This window comes from Zingiber officinale, chromosome 4B (assembly GCF_018446385.1).
Source record: "Zingiber officinale cultivar Zhangliang chromosome 4B, Zo_v1.1, whole genome shotgun sequence".
In the NCBI taxonomy this organism is placed as follows: Eukaryota; Viridiplantae; Streptophyta; class Magnoliopsida; order Zingiberales; family Zingiberaceae; genus Zingiber; species Zingiber officinale.
In genome coordinates this window covers 9,419,892-9,431,275 of record NC_055993.1, presented here as the reverse complement: position 1 = coordinate 9,431,275, position 11,384 = coordinate 9,419,892, and the positions used below count along the sequence as shown (strand labels likewise).

Below are 11,384 nucleotides of genomic sequence, written 5' to 3'. Positions count from 1 at the left end.
ATTCTATTGTAGATGTTTATTTTTTTGTTAATAATACTAATTTTTTTGAAACAGGATTGGTCAGACCCAATGAAAATCAATGTTGGAGTAACTAAAAAATTATTTTTTTGTTCATATATAGTAATTTCTTTATTGTAATTATTGATATTGTTTATATTATGCAGGAAGAAGATAAAGAAGATAGAGAAGATTTAGTCATATTTCGGATTTTGTTGAAATATGGATGGTTTAGAACTTATGATGTTTGGATTGTATGGATATTAGATCTTTTGTGATGTTTATATTTTGATGTATTATATGTTTGGCTTGCCAGGATATTAGATCATGTTTGTATTTTGATGTATCATATGTTTGGATTGTAAGGATATTAGATGATGTTTGCATTTTAATTTATGGAATGCTTGGATTTTTTGTGATATTTGGATTTGATGTGATTTGGTTTATGTATAATTTTATTGTTAGATATAATGCCTATTTATTAGATGCATATTTGTGTATTAATCAGGTTAAATATAGAAATAATAAAATATAGGATGGCGGTTGTTTTGTTTTGCGACAAACTTTGCGACGAAAATATTTTTGTTGCAAGCCTATCGTAATATATCGAAAAAAATAGTACTAGATTCTGCAACAAATTTTCAGATTTGTCGCAGAATCTGTGACAAATTACTAGATTCGTCGCAGAATCTGCGACAAATTACTGGATTCGTCGCAGATTCTGCGACGAATTATCAGATTTGTCGTAGTTTCTGCGACGAATCTGAAATTCGTCGCAGAATTTAAGATATGTAGATGTTGCGAATTTTTTTGTCACAGAATTCGTTGCAGAATTTGCAACGAATTCTGTGACAAAAAAACTTCGCAACATGACTTACATTCCGCGACGAATTTTCAGATTCGTCGCCGAATCTGCGACAAAGCTAATAATTTGTCGCAAATTCTGCGACGATTTCTGTGACGAACGTGAAATCATTGCAAAATTCAAAATTCGTTGCAAATTGAATTGGTCAAGGTTTATGATCTTCCAACTAACTCTGTGACGAAAATATAATTCGTTGCAAAATTTACGACGAATTTTAGTTTTGTCACAATTATCAGCAACGAAAATAATAATTCGTTACAAAATCGGCGACAAAATATATTTTCGTCGCAAATTATTTGCGACGAATATTGTGACGAATTTTATTTTCGTTGCAGATTTTGCAACAAATTCTTTTTTTTTGTCGCAAAATATTTTGCGACGAGATTTTTGCGACGAAATATATTCGTCATCGATTTCGTCGCAAACAAAATTTGCGACGAATTTTTTTAAAAATTCGCCGCCAAATTTGTCGCAAAAGGAAGTTTTTTTTTGTAGTGCTATCTCTCTTTTAAATAATACAAAATTGTTGGAACCCCAAGGTTGGTTTTGGTGTGATCAACAAGTTAAGTTAGGTTCTGTTGTTTTCTAACCTTGTTACCTGTGCAGGAGCTTAGGAGTACAGGTACTCGAGCGGAAGACGCAGCTAGCGAGAAGGACGACACGCGGTGCGTCCGAGGGACGAGGCGCTGCGGAAGAGTACACCGGCGGACGAGAAGGAAGTGCGCGCGATGGTTCCGAGGTACGAAAGCCGGAGCGGAAGATTGCTCGGGGAGCAAGAGACGCAGCTAGCGCGAAGGTCGGCACGGGGTGCGATCAAGGGACGAAGTCTGCGGATGAGTACGCTGGTGGACGAGAAGGGACACGCGGCAATTCCGAGGGACGAGAAGCCGGAGGGAAGCACGCTCGAGAAGACCGGAAGATGGGTTCGGGTGAGCCCTATTCCGGATGTCAGAGATCACCCAATCAAGCGGATCCGGAGCAGAAGACCCGGACCGAGACGGGGACTTAACGGAGAAGTGGTCCCGGACAAAAAGTCAACCACAGTTGACTTTTTGCTCCGGGGCGCCCGGAACCATCCGGGCGCCTGGGCCGGGATCCGGGCGCCCGGACCTGATTTTGACCAAGATCGCGATTTACGCGATCTGAATGTTGGGGATAAACTTTATCCCCCAGTCTGGAACCCTTCTAGGTGCCCGACCAAGGCTATAAATATAGCCTTGGTCCGTAAGCTCTTCAGAAATTGTAAACAATACTTGTGTGCTTCCATTGTTTAGATTAGCTTCGTCTTTACGTACTTCTGTAAGAACGAGGCTTCTCCTTTGAAGGAGCTCTTAGTGCGATCTTCATCCTTGGATTAACAACCTCCCCGGTTGTAACCAAGTCAAATTCGGTGCCTCGTTTTTATGCTTTATTTTCTGTTTAATCTATTTTTTATGTGTTAGCTTAATCGTACGAGAAAGGGTTGTGTTTGATTTTTCAGGGCTATTCAACCCCCCCTTCTAGCCGACCGCATCGGTCCAACAAGTGGTATCAGAGCCGAGGCACTTCAGGAGGACTAACCGCCGAACGAAGCAACAAGATGGCCGGATCCAACATCCACGCACCAAAATTCGAAGGGGACTTCGCTAGCTGGAAAAAGCCAATGGAGGTATTTCTTGAAACAGATTATGATTTATTACTAACAATGGAATTTGGCTATGAAGCACCAGAGGGCAAAGCAAGAAATCAATGGTCAAAGAAGGAGCAGGCTGACCACGTGGCAAACAAGAAAGCAGAATTTCATCTGCTAAGTGTACTTCCAACACAAGAAGTCAATAGAGTCGGTACCTACAACTCGGCAAAGGAGCTTTGGGAAAAATTCCTTGAGTTACACGAAGGAACATCCGAAGCCAAACATGCAAGACGGGATTTACTTCGTAACCAGCTTGCAAACCTCCGATTTGAAGAAGGTGAAACAATTGCACATCTACACTCGAGGATTCAGGAACTCATCACCAGACTTACGAATCTCGGAGAAGAGGTAAGTAACCGAGATTCGCTAAGGTGTGCCCTAAATTCCTTTCCTAGAAACTCAAAGTGGGCATCACTAGTAGATGCCTTTTACATTTCAAAAGATCTAGAAAAAATTTCATTAGACGAATTCTTTTCAACTTTTGAAGTGCATGAGTCAAGATGTGCAGGTTCGAAGGAGCCCAAGAATAATGTTGCCCTTAAAGCTTCGAGAGACGAACCTGAGTCAGAATCTTCTCTCGACGACGAGGAAATGGTAATGATGGTAAGACGATTTAAAAATATTTGTAAATCTAGGAAATCTAACCATCCGCAGGGAAGAAAGAAAAGAACCATCCGCTGCTACCATTGCGATGAAGAAGGGCACGTCAAGGACAATTGCCCTAAACTGAAGAACAACGGGAAGGACAAGGGTAAGAAGTCTATCCAAAAGCGCAAGGTCCTAAAAGCGACGTGGGACGATACGTCGTCGGAATCAGAAGTCGAGGAGTTCTCCGGGCTCGCGTTAATGGCGAGTCATCAAGACGACGACTGCGAATCAAGCTCTTCGAAATGAGCATCGAAGCATCAATGAGAGAGCAGCAGTTCAGGGGGAGAAACTGACAACGAGATCGACAAGGTAAGTGAGGTACGATCTCTTCCTCCTAATAAAATGTTTAAATTCATTAAATTTTAACAAAAGATTGCTGCAAATTAGAAAATGAAAATAAATATTTAAAAGCAATATTAGCTACATCTTGTCCGTTAGAAATGCTAGATAAATCAAATTTAGAAAATGAAAAATTAAAATTAGAAATTCAAAATTTAAAAATTCAAGTAGAAAACTTGAAAAACTCTGCTTGCTCATCTAAAACTAATTTTAGAAGGTTCAATAATTTGAATTGGTATTATAGATATCACCAGGGACAAATTAAAAATATCTCTAGAAAATATGTCCCTAAGAAATTTTTAGTTAATCCAGTAGGTTGGAACCTTTATTGGGTTCCTAAATCTTGCTTAGTGTAAATTTTAAAATCAAAGTTAGCGCTTTAAGTGAGAAAATTAAACAAAAATTTCTTTATGGGCTTTGACTAGAAAGTGGTTGTTGCTCCAATAACCAAGAAGGTCTAGTGCCTCGCCACTGCCTAGAAGCCAAATATTGAAATAAATGTTTAATTAATAAAGCATTAATACTAGAATTATTTAATGCTTTAAAAAGTTATTCAAACATGGTTCAAAATTTTGACTTAAATTTTTTTTAAAATAATTAGTTTTTTTTCAAATTCTATTTTCAAAAATAACTTTTACTTAGAGTGTTTAGAAAAATTTTCAAAAACTATTTTTTCCTAAGTTAAAACCTTAAAAAAATAATAATAAATAAATAAAATAAATCTCAAAATTCTTTTACTTAAAATTTTACTTAGAATTTATTCTGCTTTTATTGATTCAAAAATATTTTTCAAAATATTTAATTAAGTTTTATTGATTGCAAAATTCTTTTTCTAACTTAGAATCTTTTGACTTAGAAATTTTTTTAAGGTAGCTTTTCAAAATTTTCTAAGTCTTTAACCCTTAGATTTTTTTTCTTGGAACCCCATTTTTTTTTGTGATCAAAGGGGGAGAAGGATAAGTATAGGTCTAGGGGGAGGTAGCCTAAAACTATTTTTTTTTCTATCTTTGTGCACTAAATTGTAAATTTAGTTAGTTTATTTTTTGTCTAGTTAACCCTAGCTTAACTTGGGTTGATCACACCAAAAAGGGGGAGATTGTTGGAACCCCAAGGTTTGTTTTGGTGTGATCAACAAGTTAAGTTAGGTTCTGTTGTTTTCTAACCTTGTGTCTAAGTGTGCAGGAGCTTAGGAGCACAGGTACTCGAGCGGAAGACGCAGCTAGCGAGAAGGACGGCACACGGTGCGTCCGAGGGACGAGGCGCTGCGGAAGAGTACACCGGCGGACGAGGCGCTGCGGAAGAGTACACCGGCGGATGAGAAGGAAGTGCGCACGATGGTTCCGAGGTACGAAAGCCGGAGCGGAAGATTGCTCGGGGAGCAAGAGACGCAGCTAGCGCGAAGGTCAGCACGGGGTGCGATCAAGGGACGAAGTCTGCGGATGAGTACGCTGGTGGACGAGAAGGGACACGCGGCAATTCCGAGGGACGAGAAGCCGGAGGGAAGCACGCTCGAGAAGACCGGAAGATGGGTTCGGGTGAGCCCTATTCCGGATGTCAGAGATCACCAAATCAAGCGGATCCGGAGCAGAAGACCCGGACCGAAACGGGGACTTAACGGAGAAGTGGTCCCGGACAAAAAGTCAACCACAGTTGACTTTTTGCTCCGGGGCGCCCGGAACCAATCCGAGCGCCCGGAGCTGTCCGGGGCGCCCGGAATGCTTCCGGGCGCCCGGACCCTGATTTTGACCAAGATCGCGATTTACGCGATCTGAACATTGGGGGATAAAACTTTATCCCCCCCAGGGCGCCCGGAACCCTTCCAGGCGCCCCGACCAAGGCTATAAATATAGCCTTGGTCCAGAAGCTCTTCATCAGTTCAGAAATTGTAAACAACACTTGTGTGCTTCCACTGTTTAGATTAGCTTCTGTCTTTCTGTGCTTACACTGCTGTAAACGAGGCTTCTCCGCCTGAAGGAGCTCTTAGTGCGATCTTCATCCTTGGATTAACAACCTCCCCGGTTGTAACCAAGTCAAATTCGGTGCCTCGTTTTTATGCTTTATTTTCTGTTTAATCTATTTTTTATGTGTTAGCTTAATCGTACGAGAAAGGGTTGTGTTTGATTTTTCAGGGCTATTCAACCCCCCCTTCTAGCCGGCCGCATCGGTCCAACAAAAACAACTTTACATACTATTTTTAAATACTAGGAGGTGTTTGGAATTTTATATTCAGGTTATTCAAGTTCCATATTCAAATATTGAGAGTTAGAGAGGGTGAACAATGACTTGCGTGCTTTCATTTCAATTGTTGATAGTGTTCTCGTATATAAGATGTTAATGTTGGATCGAGAAGCGCTAGAGGGGGGTGAATAGCGCTCGTGGCTTTCACTTTTCAAATTCGTAAATCGTACGAAAAACTAACAGAGTAATAAGCAGCGGAAAATAAGAACAAGCACACAGACACGAAGGAATTTACTTCATTCGGAGCCTGTGACGACTCCTACTCGAAGGTCCGCGATCCTTGATCGCTTTCCGTGGGCAACAACTATAAGCTCGATAAGGTTTTACAAGTATTACAATAAGTGCAAGATTGAGAAACAATAATACCAACAACAATAGAATGTAAACAGAAGCTCCGGGTCGTCGAAAGGTCGTTGCAGCGCTTCAGGAAAAGTTTTTGAGCAGAGCACAGAAGAAGAAAGCTTTTTTCAATTGATGCTAAGGCCGTTGCTCGAAACCTCCTTTTAAACAGTGCTCAAGGCGCCCTAAAGCCCATCCAAGGCGCCTTAAACTAGCCGAGTCTCCGGCGTGGATCAAGCCTGAACTGGTCGTGACTTATCCCTTCAAGGCGCCTTTTGTGCTCTCCAAGGCGCCTTCATCCACCAGTCTAAGGCGCCTTGAGCTTCCTTCAAGGTGCCTCCAATCTTGCTTCGTGGACAGCTCAGCTTTGCATCTGAGGCGCCTCCAAGCTCCATGGAGGCGCCTCGGACACCGTTCATCCGAGGCTAAGTTGTGCTTCTTTGGTCCTTCAAGAAGTGTTAGTCCCAAACACATACCCTGCAAAACAAAGTTAGCACAAAACAATATAGATATCATAATAGAATATGATGACAATCTCCGAATTGTCCGGGTCTGACTTCAGATTTCCGACAGGAAACCTTAGGTCGACCCGACGCCTATTGTTCCCTCTACAGGGAACGCGTCCTCACCTACTCCTCTCAGGAGATTTTACCTGTTGCCAGTGCGATCCTCCAGATCGACTGGACTTTTGCTCGGTGCTCGATGCTTCTGGACTTTCTGCTGGACTTCCGCTTCCCGGCTGGTCCAGTCTTTCACACTACAACAAAAATCCTCATAGACATCGGTTTTTCACCGGTGTCTATTACATTTTCGACCGATGTCTATGAAGCGATGTAAAAAGTCTGCCATTTTAGACATCGGGTTAAAATCGGTGTAGTATCACTTAACGACACTGGTGTTCGAATCGGTTATTAACCGGTGTAGTATCACTTAACAATACTATTTCATCAACGGTGTAAAACCGATGTAAAAATAGTTAATAACATCGGTTTTGCAGCGGTGGAAAACCGATGTAATATCAATATTGTTTAACGACACAAATTCAATTTCCGAAACAGTGAAAAATCGATAAAATACACCAATATTATTCTTACAACAGTATCCATAAAATACACAAATATTCATAAATTACACATATTCTTCTTCCAACAGTATCCATAAAATACTCAAATATTCACAAATTACATAAATATTCTTCTTACAACAGTATCCATAAAATACACAAATATTCTTTTTACAATATCAAAAGGTAATAAATATTGTACACATCAAGGTAGTATCTACAATTTACATTCCATGCAAATGCATGCATCATCCAAAATTTTCAAAAATCAAATATCTTTCCTACTCAAATGTAATCTAGCATGCATTCAGCCCACTTGAACCGCACTTCATCAATTTCAACTCTTGAGTACTTGAGATTTGTAAACTGTAAAAACACATAAATAATATATTAGTAAACCAAGACCAAAAATCATAGTTGAAAGAAAACAGTAAGAGCACTAGGTAACAAGATGGCTAATTGGAATGCTTAAAAAGAGAAACATTCATCAATTATCTCAACCACATCATATAGTGATAGATCTATCATTCCTGGGACTTAATATAATCCAAACCAAAAATTTTAATCTAACTACATAAACAACAATTTTAATCTTTCAAATTCAATTCATTAGTAGTCGACCCAATGACATAACTATTTATCACTTAGAGTATATGGAAAGTAAATAAATTCACTTTTAGTTTGCAAATAATAAATTCACTTTTATCACTAAGAGTACATGGAAAGTAAATAAATTCCTCAGCAGTAATAAAGATAAGTAACATCAATTCATTTATATGATTTCCAATGATACAATAACATCAAAACAAGTTTTTATTTCAAGTAGAAAATAACTAAAATGCTAACTAGTCAACATGAATTTCAAACCTTATCCTCTTCGAGCTAGGCTTATGAAATCATTTCTAAGAACAAAATCGACAAATTCAAGACTGTTCTTTCAACCAGACAGAAACTTTGTAGAACTAGAGGAAATCAAGTGAAAGATCAGATCATAAACCCCAAGCACAATAATTGGAGCAACGAATATCTAAAAGGGATCTATCTACTTGTTCATGTTTTACCCAAGTTCTGGATGCTCCAAGGAAAAAATGGAGGTTTGAGGGCTAAAAAAGAGCATCAAGGGTCAAAAACAGTGTCTAACTCGAGTAGTTTTTTTTTAAAAAAAAAATACACAACATAAACTAAAAAATATCAACTATAACATCCCAGGATCGGTCCTAATCAGTGTTCGACCTTATCAAGTACAAATGTACAATGCATTATGTTATATATATCATCTATGGGGAGAGAAATTCTTAAATATGAGAGAGAATACCAAAACAAAGCAACATGTTGTTATCAAAGAAATGCATTGAAGAAAACCAGCTGACAACACATTCATATACATATTCGGTAGTAGTGAGTGCAATAGCTAAAGACTTGAAAAATGCCCTACCTTGCAGATGAACCGGTTAGCTTTGCAACTTCCTCTTCCATCCTAGAGAGAATTGCCCTTTGCTCTTCATTGGAAGCACTCACGAACTCCTTCACTAAAGCATCTAAGCTTGCCACAATACCAGCCTGCATTAGTCAAACCAATCTTCAAATACGACTGAAGAACAAAGTTTGTCAATATGATCCTTCACAATCTATCACTCACCTGGAAAGTAAGTTGACCATTCGCATCACGGCTAGTGCCACATTTCTCATTAATAAATTTAACAAAATCATCCTACTCCCGTTCAGCCTCATAATCTTCACCAGCTTTGTTTTCCTTGGGAAAAAAACTTCAAGGTAGGATAACCACTAACTCCATACCTGAAATGCAGAAGGCATCCCGCTTAACAAACTAATTTCAGAATGACAAAGTTGAAAATTCTGGTCCTCCCACATAGGAAATGACTAAATAGTCTTTAGTATAGTGAATTTTTAGATGGAATCATTCATATCAAACCAAATTATTGCTAGCACCCTATCATAGTAAGGATGATATACCAAAAAAATGACTAAAGAGGACTTCATCATGATAATTTGAGAAATAATAATGATTAAGCACAAAATATAGTAGGTCATAATGCACATTTTTCACACAATTTTCATGTCAGATGAATGTTGGATAAGGTTGGAAGTATTTTAGCATTACACTTCTTCTCAAACATCAACGAATTCAAATATTAAATTTGTAGAAAACAAGAATTGTGAGTGAATCTGATCCTCCTCTCAATCAGATGTTGATTCTGCATTTAAGGTATCAACTGACATCACAATACCACAATTCCCCAAATCCAAATCTAGTGCATAGGTGATTAGAAATACAAAACTCTCAGTTTGACAACTATTTATCAATATGTAAGTTTCAAAATACATATAATTCAATAACTGATACCTACTTTCAACTTACTCTAAATTAACATCATATAATATTTCTCCAAAATCTAAATAGGTAGCAAAACTAATGAAGCATTCAAGGTACACAATTGACTGAATCCACATTAATGAATCAGGTTAGATCTAGTAATCTCATAATTAAAAACATGGCAAATATGACCTTAGGCTAATCTAGGTCTTAAGCCCTGTCTCAACAAAAATACTCATAGGAGCAAGATGCTTGTAGTGGCCACACCTGTTTGAAGATAAGAAACTTAGTCGTCTACAGTGGATAAGGAAAAATATCTAATGCTACAAATGGAGAGAAAAAAAAAAGAACCTGAGCAAATACACTAACCATGGTGCATAGAATTCAACAAGAACATCTTTATTTACATCAAGAACAATCTAATCAAATGTCTGGAGTCAATACTACTACATTAGAAGGGATAGTTGCTACTTTCACATTTGTTGCTACAACAATAAGCCCACAAATAAAAGGTAAAAAATTAATTCAGGTGAAAGAATAATATTTGACCATATCTAAAATTGTCATTTCAAGAATTTTTAGTAAATATAATTTGTAATGTACCCCCTTCAGTATTCACAAACTCAGTAAGTGCTTCTGCAGTTCGTGGACCTTCATATCTGCATGATTGTTCATATTTATTATGCATCATATGTAAAGAAGACTGTTTTGCGAAAGATTAAAGAAAAACATAAAACCAAAATGATGTATCTAATTCCAGGACAGGATCATACTCACTTTTTTGGTTCCAAGGACCCTTTAGGAAACCACTGAATTGTTGGGTATCCTGACACTCCATACTTGCTGCATATGCTCTTATGTCACAGTCCACCTAAATATAACAACAAAAAAGGTAAATTAAGCCCAATCACTACATGGCAGTATAGCACACTGGTAGAGTGCTACATTTAGACTCAAAATGATCAGAAAAGATAAAACCAAAAAAGGAATCTGAGCATGTTCTATTCAGTAAAAGAGATGATGCTTCTTGGCCTGATTTAGAACGATGCTAACCTTCCCAATCAAAACAGATTTAGCCTTTTTAAAGCTCGATCCAAGCTTTTCATATTCAGGGGCAAGCTTCTTGCAGTGTCCGCACCTGCGACAAAATGGTATTAGAAGGGTTAAAATTATGCAATTAAAATACACACACATGGAGATCCTTTGCTTTAAACTGGATACTTAATGGAGTCTACATTCATCTTCTATAGTCTTGGCAAACAATCAGTTATGAGAATCGACCATATATAGTGCATTTCAAGTGTATCTTCTAAAGAGAAATACAAGTCGTGGTTTCAATTTCCACACAAGAAGAAACAATGGTGAAGAGCAAATAAGAATTTCAACATCAAAGGGACAGAAGTAGGTTTCAATTTCTGAACTATAAGCTAAGATAGATAGGCGTTTTGTCGCAGACAGACCCAAGTTTAGCAAGTCCAAAATCAGACAGCTTGGGGTTGAAGTTTTCATCCAACAACACGTTTGCCGCCTTCATATCCCTGTAAATTACGGGAGGGTTTGCAACATCGTGCAAGTATGTGAGCCCGTTTGCAGCACCGAGAGCAATCTTCATTCGTGTGTTCCAATCGATCGGTGCCTTGTCAGGAGTCAGATTTGCATAAACCCAAATATTTAACAAATGACTAAAAGAATATTGTTGGCCTTGGATTCCTCCACCTCCACCACAAGTGTTAAACAGTCGATCTCAGACTTGGATAATCAAACAAGTAGCAGAGAACTTACCAAATAGGTGGTCTTCCAAGGTTCCTTTGCACATGTACTCTTAAACTAGCAGCCTCTCATCTCCCTCGGCGCAGTAGCCGATCAGGTTCACAATATTGGGATGCCG

At 38.5% G+C, this 11,384-nt stretch overlaps 1 pseudogene; it reads right to left on the bottom strand.

Annotated features, from left to right (window-relative positions):
* Positions 1-8,592: 8,592 nt before the first annotated feature.
* Positions 8,593-11,108, bottom strand: LOC121978093 (annotated as a pseudogene).
* Between the last annotated feature and the right edge of the window lie 276 nt (positions 11,109-11,384).